The 15735-nt window shown below is 46.4% G+C and overlaps 1 protein-coding gene across 1 annotated transcript in view; it reads left to right on the top strand.

The window, feature by feature from the left end:
* Positions 1-15735, top strand: part of ITGA9 (integrin subunit alpha 9) — a 913294-nt gene that overhangs the window by 670434 nt on the left and 227125 nt on the right. The window lies entirely within an intron of this gene.

Here is a 15735-nt window from a genome sequence, read left to right as displayed (position 1 = left end):
TAGAAAATGGACTGGGGGGAGGAGCCTAGCTCGCGACCGAGATGGCCGCGTTTTAGCTCGGCTCCGTTCGCCCGCCTGGGTTTTCACATTTATCCTGCTGTAATCCTGCCCCGGGAAGCCCTGTTTGCTGAGTGGTGGTGCTGCGACGCTTTGCAGGCACTTACCTCTTGTTCCGGTTATCCTGGCTGCTGTAGATCCGGTGCAGTGCCCCCGATTGTGTTGGGGTGTCGGAGGCGGACTGGCCTGGATCTTCTTGCCGGCTCCCGGGCCAGACGGAGCCTGCGGATCTGCCCTCCGGGGCGCGGAGGAGGTGGTCGGAGGGCCGTTGTTCGTGTGGGCCGGAGGTCCTTCCTGGCCGATTCCTGTGGGGAGGGGGCCTATGGTGGAGGCGCTGCCTTCCGTGGTCGAAGCTCCTCGTGTGTCTGGCTTGCTCTCCCTTTGTTCTCCGGTCCGGCCATTTTGATTTTGCCGCCCGGACTCGGAGAACGGGACCGGCGGCGTTGGGTGGCCGGCGAATCCCTTTCTTCTGGTGGCCCCCCTTCCTGCCCGGGGTGCTCTGTTGCCGGTCAGCGGGACTTTGTTTGCCTTACTGCCGCCTCGGCGGAGATTTACAGCCGCGCTGCCTTGTCGGACTCTCAAAATGGCGGCCGACCCCGAGTGTCTTGACCGGGCCTGGGCGAGCGCTGGGGGCCCGCCGCATGGCCCGGGTGCCCGATACTGTGAATGTTCTCCTACACTTACGGAGTTACTGGACACCCTGCTCTCCTGGCGGCTCTGTGTGACCGCGCCTATCCTAGCTTCGGAGATGGTTCCTCACGGCGGGCCTCCTGAGCCCCCACGGCCAGACGTGATTGTGCCGCCGCGGGGTGCGGCTGGACTTATCCTGGCGGAATTGGCCCCGGCTCCGACCGCGTCTGCTGCTGTACGGAACTTGATGGCGCCTCCTCCTCCTGCGCTACCTTCGTTCTCTCGGGCCCGGGAGCTGGATTTTACTTGGCCTGGCCTTCATGACTCTCCCGCTTCCTTTTGGTCGCTGCTGCCCGGCGATGTCTCCTGTGCTGGCCCAGATGGGTCGGTTCTTCTGGACATATCCTTGGACTTGTGCCTGCATCGTTTGCTACACTTCGTGACTTTCCTGGATCGTCCGTGTTCCACTTTACGTGCCTTTTCCGGACTGCCGTTGGATCTTCCTGCTGTCTGTCTCCTGTTCTTCGTAACCTGGTCCTCGCTGGATCGGACCGTTTCCACTTTGGACAAACAAGGACAGGGCTAATGTATATTGGCATCTGTGTGCGGTAGTCTTGCACTGGTTTGGATGGTCAACCTGTCCCGGTATGGTTCTGTGTGATTGACTGGTGACCCTAGACTCTAACCCGATGTTCTTTGGCTTCCCGGGGACTTGGCTCCTCGACTCAGGCGGGTGGCTGGGTGCGTTTACTCCTGTCTCCCGGCCCTCCCCCATGTGTGTCTGTGTGTGTTTCCCATCCCTCGTTTCCTTCTCTTCCCTTCCCATTTTTGTCTTTGTTTCCGACTTAACTTTGCTCCGCTATATTTCGGGTTCTAATTAGGGCGACAGGCACGCTGCGGGGGGGTAGGCCGTAGCCTTCTGCAGGGGTGCAGGGTGGGCTTTAGGGGTGGGTTGGGGGGGGTCTGTCCGTATTGGGGGGTCTTTTTCCTCCCTTATTTCCTCTCTTTTTTGTTCTATGGCTCTTGTGTGTTCACCTTTTCCGGGACTCCGTCTCCTCCTGTATCCCCCTGGGGAGTTTCTGTGACTTTCGTATTCCGGTATGTATCTGATTGTAGCTCGCTGGGTAATTCGGTATCGATTTTTGCTATGTCGCTTGCCGGACTCTATTATCCTGCTTTCACTCCTGGGGGTGCGTGGTTTGGTGGGAGTCCCTTCTTTCGTTCCCTTTTTCCCTCTCCCCTTTTTCCTCCTTTATGGGGGTCCTTTTATTTTGTTGGGATGCGTATCGTATTGTCTTTTATTATGTGGGCCTTTTTGATCATGTCTCCTCATTTTGGGTGGGGGCGGCGACGGGTAGGTGCGGTTTGATTGATGCCATTGTCGTTTCTTTATATTCCGATTACGTTTATACTCTTTGATAGCTATGTTGGTATGGCCTCTTTTGTCATTCTGTGACCGTAAGATGGCGGCTTGCCGCGGCCCCTCCCTGGTTGTTTTTTGCACGGCCCATGATTCTTCTGTTTCCCCACCCCGCATTAGAAAATTAACCTTTTATTGTCCTGTTCTTGCTGATTGCTCGATGCTCCTATTGTTTCTCCTGTGCTCCTGGTGACTTATCCTGTTGAAAATTTGTTTTTCATTTACTACGTTGTCTACCATGTGGTGGCCAGCCCTCGTGGGTTGTAGGCCCGTATTTGTGAGCTTTCTTTGTACAATAAAGGTTTTCAAAAAAAAAAAAAAAAAAAAAAAAAAAAGAAAATGGACTGACACCTAGAGGTGGCACAGTCATATTCGTAATTGAGGCACACGAATATCGGCAGACAGAGGTATACTATACATGGATACATTTTCCAGCAGCAAATGCTGTAACAAAGTACTTCCACTATTACAAAGTAGAGGAACCTCCTGAAACGTACACTCCTTTCGAGGAGGTGGAAGTACCACTCAAATTCCAAGAGCATTTGCTCTTATTTGATGGCGCCCTAAAACATAATAATCACATTACAAGGCTCGGTCCTTTAGGAAGACCAGGAGCAACGTGGCCGGTCTTAGCCGGATACACACCACATCCAGACATCGACGAGATGACTGCACCAGAGCTATTAATACAGCTAAAACAACTACTAAAAATTCACAGACAATTAGTTCAGTATGTAATGCGGACTTCAACAATTCAGCCAGCGATTAAACTTCCACAGCTGACCCCTCACCAGGGGAACACAAATAAAATCACACCACAGAACATCCAATCCTGCCTAGGTAAAGTTCCAGCTAAACGGGAACAGATACCATTCTGGTTGGCACAGAAAATCACCCAAATAGAGGCGGTGTTTCCTGACACCACCCCGCTGGAAAAACACAGGATTCTGACTATATGTCTCCCAATGGGAATCGCACCACACATTGAGGACTGTGACACTTGGGGTACAGTCTTTGCTTCAATCTACACAAAAACGCACGGTGTTCCATCCATTTCGGTAATACCAGATGTGCTAAAACAAATTCAAGATGAATACGGTCCAGAACCTGCTTTAACTCTTGGTATGAAATTACTAAAAGACTTCAAACAGGTCTCGGCTATATTACTAGCCAACATAAAGGGTGAAGCAGCAAACGTGGCGATCCGCCAGAGGTTAAAAGAGACAGATATAGCAGACCAACCAGCTGAAATTGCCAGAATCATAGAAAAATCCTATGAAGAACTAGGCAGAGATAGTCTAGGTGGAATACCAGTAAAACCGCAACTGACTACAAGTCCAGAAAAAATATTTTTTAATAATAATTCACCAAAAAAGAACTGGGATGGAAATAAACAATCCAATCCTAAAGAAAAGAAATTCCAGTCCAGAGGAAGGTCTCCTAGGCGAAGAGAGAAATCTCCAAACCCGAGACAAAGGTCACCTCAGAGTGAACCCTCTGGGAATAGATATAACCTTAGAAATAGGGATAATATTAAAAAACCTGATAGATATCAAGACATTGATACACGTCCGTCTCAATCTTTTCAGAATTCCTCGCAGAAATCGGAAAGAAGAGGACGATCAGAAGAGCACGCCAAGTCCAAAGACAAGGAACCTGCTCAACTGAAAAAGAAATCACAATTTCCAAAAAAGAAGGTAGCCAGTATCAAGGTAGTTAACAATGCCGAGAATACTGAGGACACAACTGAAAAACGGAGAATGGGCTCAGACAATGCTAGACAGCGCAGCAGAGGTGAGCATAGCTCGCAAAGTCCTTATGAATCATCTGGAGACAGTGGACACGAATGAATACCTTCAAGTGGAAACTGCAGATACCAGAGTTAGCAAGCCCCACAAAATATACGAGATAACATTACGTATAGAGGGAGATAAGACTAGGAAAATAAGGGGACTATTTTGGGATAACCTATCCAAGGGCTATGACATCCTTCTAGCTGAAAAAGACTGGCCACCAGAGTTTGTCAGGGAGTGCCCTCATGGCGAAGAAGTAATTATGCCTGCCTTCTCGAATCAAATACCGATTCATAAAAAATATACACTTGCTAGAAAGTGGGCAGTGGCCTTAGCACCTGCTTTATATAAAAATCACGTAGGATGGGATGAGGATTCTCCTCCTCACAAAATCCAGTTAAAATCACAACCTACTGCACAAAGGCAGTACCCAATTAAGCAAGAAGCTAAAAAACAAGTAAATGAAATACTAGATCAGCTAGAATACCAGGGGGTGATTGAAACTTGCACCTCACAAATGAACAATCCTTTGTTTCCGGTCTCCAAACCAGACAATTCATATCGTCTAGTTTTGGATTACCGACACCTTAACACATGTTGCAAAACTTTTGCAGTGCAAAACTCACACAGTGCTGCACTAATGAATAACATAGTGCGCAAAAAATACAAAACAACCTTGGACATCTCCAACGGATTCTTTTGTCAAAACATAGCACCAGAGAGCAGATATTTAACTGCATTCTCAGTAAATGGCACTCAAAAACAATTCTGTCGGTTAGCCCAGGGGTACAAGAACAGCCCGGGGGTATTCTCAGCGAGAGTAACAGAATTACTACAACTATATGATGATGAAGCATTATCTTATGTCGATGACATTTACTTAACAGATGATGACTTGGAAACTCACTTGAAAAGAGTGAACACCATAATACTTGGTTTCGCTGCAGAGGGTTACAAATTCAACTTCAAAAAGTCCAGAATTGCCCATCTGAAAATCCAGTACGGAGGATATGAATTATCAAGTATTGCCTGGTTAACAGTCTTTTAAGAACTAGAAGAATTAAAAAATCTAAAATATGAAAAAACGTATCCTCTGCCAATCGACATTCTGCCTCTACGACATTACGCCTGTGTAATCTATACAGACGGACATGCTCAACCCTCCGTTTGGGGAGAACATGCATACAATCCCACATGTGAGATTACAAAAGAAGTGTGGCACGGAGGTAAACTAAGACCTCTATTAACAAAATCACACTCAGTAGAAACTAATTCAGAACTACAAACTGAAATATTAGCTTTGAAAATGGCGCTAGATAATGCGGATCGCGAATTCCCGACACTTATAGTGTCAGATTCATATTTCTGCGTCAAAGCATATAACAAGGATTTGCAGACATGGATTCAGAACGGTTACAAAGATGACACAGATGCACCAATAAAGCAGAGACTGCTCTGGGAACAAGTAGCTCTTTTGAAAAAAGAACTACCAAAGACTCACGTGACACACTCACTGAGTCACCAGCGTGATGGCGTTCACGTTGTAGGGAATTCATTGGCTGAAACAGCCGCAGCGGCAGCCAGTAAACCGGCTCCCGTAGATCGAAAAAAGCGTACATTAAAATACATTGACGGCGAAACAGTGCTGGCAGTAAAAACGTCATCAAAAGGCGACTGCTCGGCGTTACCGATCAACTATCCACTCAATTACACATACATCATAGATGCAAACTCCATTCCTTTTGCTCGAATCCCTGGAGTGGGGGATAGAGTGATTCCAAACATGGACAGGAGAAACTTGTTAATCGCAGACGCACACATGGGCGAGGGTCTCAGACACCTTAAATTAAAAAATTCTCTGGAAGAATTACAATCACGGTACTGGTGGCCAGGCATGAGCCTGCACTACACCATGTTTGTAAAAAACTGCCCAAACTGCAACAGAGATCGCAGTGGGGAGAGAAGCAGTTTAATACCTCGTCGTATCAAGGCAGATAACATCACCACTAAAAAGAATGGCTTGCGATTAACATATACAGGCTAGTTCCCACTTATAATGTAGATCCACAGCACTCGGCTGACGTCCGGACTGTTATACAAGATTTGCGAGTCTAAATGGCATATACGCTAAGAGCATGCTACGTTCGACCATTTTTTTTCTTTTTCTCAGGCAATCCAGCCTGGGGGGGGGAAAGAATGGCCAAATGAGCACAGCCCAGCGGGAATCTTCTCACTTCCTTCCTGAGGGTATGGGATGGTGTAAAGAAAAAACCAAGACAGAAAGCAATCTATAATAGAAAGGATATTAGGTTCGGGAGCTGGGTGGGTCAAACATCTAATAAGTGTCCAACGTAGTCTAAACAACTTGCCAAGAAATTCTCTGAAGGGATTCAGTCCGTACGAATTATTATTCGGAACTAGGATGTTGATCTCTGACCTTGATAGTCAGACTTCAGTGGTAACAGAAAAAAGCTTTGATGTCAAAGACCGTTTGGCTATTTTGCAGGACTTAAACAAAACAAGAAAAGACCTGAGCAACATACAGTTGAAAGAACAGCCAACGACCACTGAAGAATCACCACCTGTCCCAGCAAGACCTGTCTGGATTCCAAAAGTCGGGGATCTAGTCAGGGAGAAGATCGCGGTAAAGAAGGAATTTGGGCCTTCTTACAGAAAAGCAGTTCCTGTATTGTCTGTCAACGGGACAAGATCAGTTGTACTACCGCCACTTGCTGGAAAAAAGGAGAACCGAGTTGTATCCATCGACCTGGTAAAACCACAACATGTGGCCGATAACCAACAGTAGGCCAAGTGGACTCCCAATAAGTAGCAGAACACCAAGGTTTGCTACCAGTACAGAGGTCCTATCAAAGAGGCTCATCACATTCGAAACGCCTACAGAAGAACAACAAGGACTATGCAACAATGCAATAGAACTTAGACCTCTGAAAACCCAAATAAAGACATTTAGCAGAGACACACCAATCTATACAGAAGTACCAAGTGAAAATGCAAGAAACAAAAATCCTGAACCAATTGGAACAATTGACAGAACTGCATCCGGTTACTTCATCAACTTCGATGATTCCTCTGAAGGCTTCAGCGAACAAAAGACACAGCCAACATCAAAATCCTTTAAAGACAAAGCGAAGGAACTTTTGAAACAACTGAAAGAAACATATCTAGTTTCTCCATGGATTGAATTTTGGGTGGGTTTTGGTGCATTTATCCTCATACTTTGGCTCATCATGGTATTTACCTTGGGACGCTTCATTGAGGGAAAATATGCTAAAATGGACACAGCAAGTCAGAACATCAACTTGGTCCTCAAACCACACACATCTTCACACGTCGAGAAAAGAGAACTTTCTTCAGAACTTTCTTCAGCCAACTTCACAGCAATTCCAATATCTGGTGGGGTAGCCTGGGACAACACTGACTATGAAATTTATGGTCCGGTCGAGATCCTGAAATATCCACACCAAATCAAGATCTCCTTGAGTGACTTTGCAAAACCAAACTCATTTGCTGATGATTGGGACTTTGAAAGTATAAACAATATGATGTCTGACTTAGTAATGTCTGCTAAATTTACAAAACATGATTATTTGCAGGGTTCTACAAATTATGACAGCATGTACTGCTATAACCATTATGGTAACCATTTCTTGCATAAATCTGCACAACCTAGAAATGTTTTAAATTTTAATCAATGGGAACATTGTGCTACACCTCCAAAAGGGAGCTCTAGAACCGTGTATGGCAAATATTCATATTTTTCAGGTTTTAACATAACTAATGCTGAAACATTTTATTACAAATTGTCAAACAAGACAGGGATGAAAACCATGATAACCAACACAAAATTGATATATTCAGATTCTTTCTTTGAAAAAATGAATACTTTTGGATTTGATTATTGGGACAAACATGTTGATTTGAAAAGTGTTTGGGGTACAAAAGAATGGCAAGTACAGGGTATAGAAGCTTTGTTTAGAGCCTGCATGATCCCAGAACAGATGATATTTTTAAATGACACCGTTCAACAAACCACCTGTCTTGGCTTAGCCAAAATCAAAGATTTAAATAACCTGTCTATTCCAAAGCCAACAATGTTTAGCAATAACTCTGAAACAGATGAAGAAATAGACATAAACCATATACTTAACCAAAACAGAACACATCCTGATTGGAAACAATGGTTGATCTGGCCCACAGATACAAATAACTGTCAAGATAGATTCCTGAATAAAACACAGGGTTTCAAAATGAACAGGCCAGACCCTAGATATCCCCAAAGACATCACCCAGGGATAATAACAACCTACAGTGTGGGCAAATTATGCCTTCAATGGCTACAAACTTCCACACTGCCTGAAATTAAGCAACACCTAACTTTACTTACTGATGGTGCTGACTTGCGTGATTTCATAATGGGACCACGCAAACAGCGTCAAAAGCGTTTCATAGCAGCCTCTGTATATGCAGCATACAATGAGGCCTGGAAGGTTACTCAAATTGAGACAGCAGAAAGAATACGGGAAATTGACCGTATTAATTTGGAAAAATCACTTTCTGTAGTGGACAATGGGTTAATGACTCTGTCCTCCAGAATTTTTTCATTGGACAGCATTGTGTCTTCAGCAATCGATATATTATCGCAAGACTTACTGTTATTACAACATGGTCAGTCACAATTGCGTTCTATTGTACAGCTTGGCTGGACGTTACAAAATCTGCGTTCAGGCTATGTGCCTTGGCGTTTAATCAACACAACGTCACTATTTCAAATCTTTAACCTTACTGATAGACAAATCGGTATGGCGCAGAAGGGTGCTGATTATACAATCTTGAGCATTGAAAAACTAGAAAGATTACCGTTGACAATGTCAGAACGACCTGTCAGTGAATGGATAATCCTCGGAATCATAAACATTCCAATCTCAACCTTCAGGTTTCAATACTGCCAAAAATATATACAGGCTGGCATGTACGAGAAATTGGGAAAGGGGTACCTTAAAACAACATGGAACCTGCCCTATTCACATGCATGTATCAGTAACAAAGGACAGAAAGTGTTTCTTAGTGGCATCAATTGTGCTATGTCACTAAGCGGCACGCTTCTGTGTAACGGTATTAGTTTGCACGGAGCCTGTGAAGGGAATTCATACAACCTTTCATGTCACCAGCAAGGCGCACCTGCAACTGAAATAGAACCATTCTTTCAAAGACTCTATAATGGGAGTTACATTCTTATTGTAGACCGCAGATGCTGTAGTCTTATGCCCGGGACTCCTTATCTCGTCACTACGACGGCGAAGGTCAAGTGCTGTGGACGTTCTTTGTTCCCCAGCTCCTTTCCAGACAGGGAGGCGAGGGCATGGCCCAGTTTGAAAATTACTTCTATTCGAATAGACACTTTAAGCAGAATGAAAACAGTGCTTCTTCAGACGCCTACAAGGCTCACGTCATCTAAAGAAACGTATGATCTACAAGTCGCAAGGACGACTGCAGAGATACATACATTATTATCAACTAATTCCCCCGTACATTTCGCGGAAATCCTGAGCGAAATCTTAAATATTTCTGATACCACAGGGGTCTCAAAGGTATTTAAGACAGTATTTTCGATGGCATTAACACCATTCAAAGCCATACTGGGTATTTTTCCAGACTTCGTCCATTCGATTTTTGGCGGACTTCCCCTGATCCTAGGACTAATTGCGGGAATCCTATTCCTAGTCCTTATTTTTCGTTATGGCAACCCATGTCACAGATCAAACTCTCGCGACAATGGAAGATACGATCCTAGCCATTGGATACCGGGACCGGATATCAAAAATCCTGGGACTATCCCGGCTTAGAGACCTAAACATGACTTGGTTTCTATCATTTCGACCAATGTGGCAAAGGTGTGTTTTACCTGTACTAAGGTGTCTGCTATGCGGAGAAGAATGCGTGTTAGACACCTGTCTGACGCTACAATCGGATGCGCCGGTGGATGCAGATACACTGTTGGTTCCTACCAAGGTTCACGCACTGTGCTGCCCTCAAAGGCTGCCAATTCTGATGACGGCATTCCTGGAATCTTCACCACTGCGATTGAAGAGTAGTGAAGTTCAAGATGAAAGCAGCATCGAACAGGTACGACCTTCTGTCAGCAATGCAAATCAGAATGTCGATGGAGACAATCATGCGCATGAATGCATGGTTACCCCTATTTCCGACTTAGTGGAACTTTCCCATGAAGCTGTTGACAGTTTTTTCGAAAGCCTGAATGATATGATGTTCTCTCCGGAACAGAAATAGAGACTTTTGAGTAAACTCGCACACGGCGTTCCCTGAATTCGGCCTTCAACTTTAAAAATAAAGTCACATGAACAATTACAATCCAGTTCACGGACAGCAACTTTTTTCAGCAAGCCCCTAAAATATTTTTCTATATATTTTTTCCCGGGACACTGATTTTCTGCTTAAAGTAAGAGACTATTCCTAGAGAACTAAGATTTCTATTTTAGATACTTTATAGACTTTATATAGACTTTAGCTGCCCACTGGTGTGTTCGCAATAGATTTTATGTGATGAAATGGTTTCGACTTTTTTTCTGTATAGCCATATTAAGAGCCATTTCATGTGTATTTCTCATATACCAACAATCAATAATGCATAACAATGCGTGTTCACTTTTGCATCTAATTCATAGCTTAAGTGCATACAATATATATGACTGCAATTTTTCAGTATATTTGAAAATTTCGAAATGCATTTATGTATTTTGGGGTGGTAAGGTATACACTATACTCTATAGTATGTTGTACTATGTTATACTATGCATAGATTAGTAGATATGACCATAGTTAGCGTGGAGTGGGTGTCGTGTATTTCTATAGGTTCTGATTCGATCCCCCTATTCCTGACCCTATTCTGGTTAAACTTACTAGCTAGTTAACTAACAGTCAGCCCATGAGGCAAGAAATCCCCCATGATGCAGATACCGTTATCTGACGCAGTCACACTACGGCACAGGAACGTGTTATCTGATTAGGTCATAACGCTTGAGATCTAATTAGACAAGCGATATTCCTCCAGCCCCTGATAAGGCATACGACGTTCTCATAACAAATCAAACCTATGACAACCTGGATAATCCGTGCGGCCATTGTTTTGATTTCACAGAGAACTTTAGTAAAGAATGTGCTAACGAGCAAGTCGTATGACATCTTTATTGACGTACCTATGTCCATCCTTACGTCAATCTCGGCACCTTTAAGGTATAAATATTGCCGACCTTGCCCTATGCAGACACACGCGTGGTGACAAGACGGAGCAGCCATACTTGCCGAAGCCGAGAGCAGAAGCAGACCCCGCAGGCAGCAGCCCCGCCTTCCTGACGCGCTGAGAGACGCGCTGCTATCTCAAGCCGAGAGACCCAGCACCGGCGCTTCTGGGCAGCCCTCGCAGGCAGCCTGGAATATCGAGAGCAGAGAAAGAGATACCATTCCTCATTCATCCTAAATTCCAGGTACAGAACTGAATAACCCCTCCTAGAGAATTCTTTAGTTATTCACTTGGCAAAAACAAACTTAAACTAAACTGTAACTTTCTATTCCCGCCCACGCATTAGACTTAGGTCAGGTACACGGGGTAGGCGTATTTAGAAACACCAGTTGAGTACGTTTAGTCAAATGTATATGTGTATGTAAATATATTTTAATCATTTTAAACATCATATGGCTCAGAAACCATATCAATGTTTTTACAGTATTATTTTATACTATTGCTTCTAATGTATGCACTTTACTTAACTATAAGTATTGCAATAATATCGATCCATTTCTCTTGTACGAGAAAAGAGACTGATCACTAAATAACATCTTTTATTGAACACGCCCGTCTCTTCCTTTTCTCTACATTCTGATGAGACTAAGAATGCACGTACTGACTGAGTAAAATAATTGCCTTGTGCTCACACGACTCTCGAGATTGACTCTTGATTAGGGGAGAGCAAAGTTGTCATGTTCTATGGTTGTCAGAAACTAAATCCCTTCTTGTCTAATCAGGGGAGTTCATCCTTCCTTGAACATTCGAGAAAGTTTCTAGCGAACTCTGAGCTTAGCTGGCAAACCCAAAAATTAAGTCTAGTATCGACAGTAGTAGACCTAGTTAACGTCTGGCCTAGGTCTTTACTGCTGTAGGTACTATTCCAATGCGCAGAGCCTATTGGGAAAATAGGAGCTACACTACAAGTGCCTGTGCGATGGTACGGGGCACACGCTGCCAATAACTCATTATGTAGGTGCAGCTCCAGAGCGTATGCAAAAGTGTGCCCTCCCCTCCACATCCCCTCAGACAGAGCGGGTCGTCCGCCTTTTTCAATTTGTGTAATGCCACTCGAGTGTAGTAAATTCTATGGAGGACCTTCAGTTGTATGAGACGGAACCTAGCCGAGATACCGGCTTCACGCGGGGACGACAAAGCCGCATTCCATTCGGACTCGTCAAAATCTCCAAGGTCTTCCGTCCATTTGTCCTTAAGTTTACCTAGGGGCTCAGGCAAATTATTAAGCAGTTTACGGTATGTTAGGGAAGTCGCACCCTCCTGCACATAGTCCGTGAGTAAACGGTCCTCCAGCGGTGAGGACTCCGGGGGCGTGGTGTCCGGTGGGATCGCCGCCAGGAGCGCATGTCTAATCTGTATGTATCTGAAGCGTTCCGTGTCTCTCAGTTCGTATTGTTGTTGGAGGGAAATGAACGGGACAACCCCCTCCCTGGACCACATGTCGCCCACAGTCGAGATTCCAATGGCGTCCCACTGGTCGAATCCCTTAGTACGCCTCAGGTGGCCTAGTGCTTTAGTGTCCCACAATGGTGTTAATTTCGTAATTACCCCTGCCCAGTGTAGTTTCGATTGGGCCCACCAGGCACAGGGTACAACTATGGTATAAAGCACAATCAGTTTCGCCGCCATGTCCTTGTGATACAGAGGTGCCAGCATGCTGTTGGTACCCAGCTGGGCCCGGTCTGCCTTGAAGGCTGGGTCGTCCTGTGGTGCGTGCAACCATTTATTAAGAATTTTGAGTTGTGCCGCCCAGTAGTACAACTGCATATTAGGCAGTGCAATCCCACCGTCGTACCAGCCCCTGTTAAGTTTTACATGCGCAATTCTCGCCGGCCGATTCCCCCACAGTAGGCCTGACATCAGCGCTGTCACCTTTTGAAAGTAGCTGGGGGGGATAAGTGTAGGGGCATTTTCAAGAACGTATAAAAAGCGTGGTAGAGCCATCATTTTGAATAAGGCTGCTCTGCCCAACAGCGTTAGTGGAAGCGTCTGCCAGTGTTTTACATCATTACGCAAACGGAGGAGGGGAGGCTGCAAATTGCGAACTGAGAATTCTGCCGCATCTCGTGTGATGTGTATCCCCAGGTACTTGAAGGACGTGAGTGCCACTTCCAGCGTGCACGCTTCCGGCAGCGTCGGGAGAGGACCCCTGAGTGCATAGATGATTGATTTTGACCAATTGATAGTGTAGCCTGACACTTGGCCATGGGAGGTGCAGATGGCCAGAAGGTTAGGGATGCTGCTAACTAGGTCCGTAAGATAGATTAACATGTCATCAGCATATAATGACACTCTGTCTTCCCAGCTTGAATCCCACTGAATGCCCTTCAGGAGCGGCGTGGTCCGTATAGCAATTGCGAGGGGTTCCAAGACCAATGCGAAGAGGATGGGCGAGAGAGGGCAGCCCTGCCGGGTCCCCCGTCTCAGTGGTATTTCCCGCGATATGTGGCCATTTGCCACTACACGTGCAATTGGATCCTTGTACAGTAACCGGACCCAGGCAATAAAGTTCGGACCGAACCCCATAGAAGCGAGGACCGCGAAGAGGTAATTCCACTCCACCATATCGAACGCCATCTTGGCGTCTAGCGACAGGATGGCCGCCGGTTCCGTCAGGAGTGGGATTCTAGCCATGACTCCCTGCACCCTACGAAGGTTCAGGGCCGTGCTTCTGCGTGGCATGAATCCAGATTGATCCGGTTGGATCAGCTGACCTAGGTGGGACATAAGTCTGGTCGCCAGTAGTTTTGCCAGAATTTTAGCTTTGGGGTTCAACAGTGAGATAGGTCTATAGGACGTACATTCGTTAAGTGGTTTACCCGGCTTTGGTATGGCTACAATAGTCGCCGTCCGTTGGTCAGGTGGTAGCACGCCGCTCTTCCTACTGTCCACGTACATCTGCAAGAGGGGCGGACCTAGAGACTCAGGCATTGCTTTAAACCACTCAATAGGTATCCCGTTAGGGCCCAGGGCTTTGCCTGGATGAATAGCGCCAATCGCCAATTGGATTTCTTCCGAAGTTAAGTCAGAATCTAATTCCCTCATTGCCTCGTCAGTCAATCTGGGCATTGCCACGCGGCTTAGGGCTTCTCGGGCTTCATTCTCCGTGACAACCACCGACGGCGTGTATACCGCACTGAAATGATCGGCTAGTACCTCCACTATTTCCTCTGGTCGCGTGTGAACCCTCCCAAGTGTATCCGTAAGCTGTAATATGTTCCTACTGCCTCCCTGTCTTTTATCCAGCCAAGCTAGGAGTTTACTGGCCTTGTCCCCAATGTCATACACTCTGTGTTTGGTGGCTACAATGTCCGCCTTGGTCAGGCGTCGCACGTGATCCGTGAGAAGACGTTGACGTAACTGTAGGGAATGGAGGTTAGCGCAGGAGGGATCCGCCATATGGGCCGTGTTGGCTTCGTCGAGCTGTAGTTCCAACTCAGACGTCACCTCCCCCTGCCGTTTCTTGTAGTGCGAGATCGCTGCTATCGCCTGTCCCCTAAATACAGCCTTGTAGGCCTCCCAGAGTACTGAGGGTGAACTCACTGATGTCTGATTTTCTTCAAAGTAGTGTGTGGTATTTTTCTGCAGGTCTTTACGAATAGCCGGGACCTTGAGGTACCCTGGGTAGATCGGATATAGTCTCCTGCGTGTGGCCGTACGACTAGACAGTGTCAGGGTAATAGGCGAGTGGTCAGAGACACCCCGTGTCCTGATTTGAGCGTCTTCGATGGTGAGGCAACCGGACTCTAACGTGAGGAAGTGGTCAATTCTGGACAGACTGTTGTGTGTTGCAGAGTAGTAAGTATATTGTAATTGTTCCGGGTGTAGTGTGCGCCATACATCCACCAGGCCCTGTGCCTCCAGAAACCCGCCAAGCTTGGTGGTGCCAGGTGAGTGCGAGCGCCCGGGGAATCTGTCGCGTGTGTCGTGCAGTACTGCGTTGAAATCCCCCCCCACAATCAAGTCCCCTTCCGAGAGTTCTAGGAGGAACTTACCAAGGTCGGGCAGTGCCACAGCGTGTAGCGCAGGGGGGATGTAGACCGATACCACAGACAAAGCTCTGCCCTCCCATTGGCCGGACACTGCTGCGAAGCGGCCCTGATCATCTATTTTGGTGGAAGTGATGATGTATCGTGAGGACTTCTGCATTAGTATGCCCGTGCCACGAGACCCTGGAGTGAATGCTGCATGTGTGACCATGTGGTAGCCCCGTCTATCCATGGCTCGTGTATTAGCGCCCATCATGTGTGTCTCCTGCAACAGGACCAGGGCAGGACCCGCCCTCTTAATTCCCTGAAGAACCAGGCCTCGTTTGATCTTATCACCTAAGCCCCTGACGTTCCACGACATAATGTGTAGCGGGGCCGTCGGGACGGAATCCTCTAGTCCGGCCATGGCAGTGAGGCGTGTTGGCGTCCCGTTAGGACTATCGTGTGTACCGCCTGCCGTTGCCTGCGCGAGGCACTCTCTCGGGGGTGAGCCCACCGTCCCGAGGA

Source organism: Lissotriton helveticus, chromosome 4_1, assembly GCF_964261635.1.
Source record: "Lissotriton helveticus chromosome 4_1, aLisHel1.1, whole genome shotgun sequence".
Lineage (NCBI taxonomy): Eukaryota > Metazoa > Chordata > Amphibia > Caudata > Salamandridae > Lissotriton > Lissotriton helveticus.
Note: the sequence above shows the minus strand (reverse complement) of the source record. Positions and strands in the feature narration are given on the sequence as shown.